A 224-nucleotide genomic window follows, 5' to 3' on the forward strand; every position below is an offset into this window, starting at 1 on the left:
GCTGGGAATGGAAGCCAGCGCAGAATGGATCAGGGGGTGCGTGGCAGGTGAGGAAATGGAGACAGTGAAAATGGATAACTCTTTCCAGAACTTTGATTACAAATACGGAAGAGAGGAATAATGTGATAGCTGCATGTGTGATCCAGGGAATATTTTAATTTTTTTTTAAGATTATAGAGAATTGAGCATGCTCAGAAACTGTTAATATTCTCTAGAGGCTGGGA

This window comes from Propithecus coquereli, unplaced genomic scaffold (genome assembly GCF_000956105.1).
Source record: "Propithecus coquereli isolate 6110/MARCELLA unplaced genomic scaffold, Pcoq_1.0 Scaffold543, whole genome shotgun sequence".
NCBI classification, from domain to species: domain Eukaryota; kingdom Metazoa; phylum Chordata; class Mammalia; order Primates; family Indriidae; genus Propithecus; species Propithecus coquereli.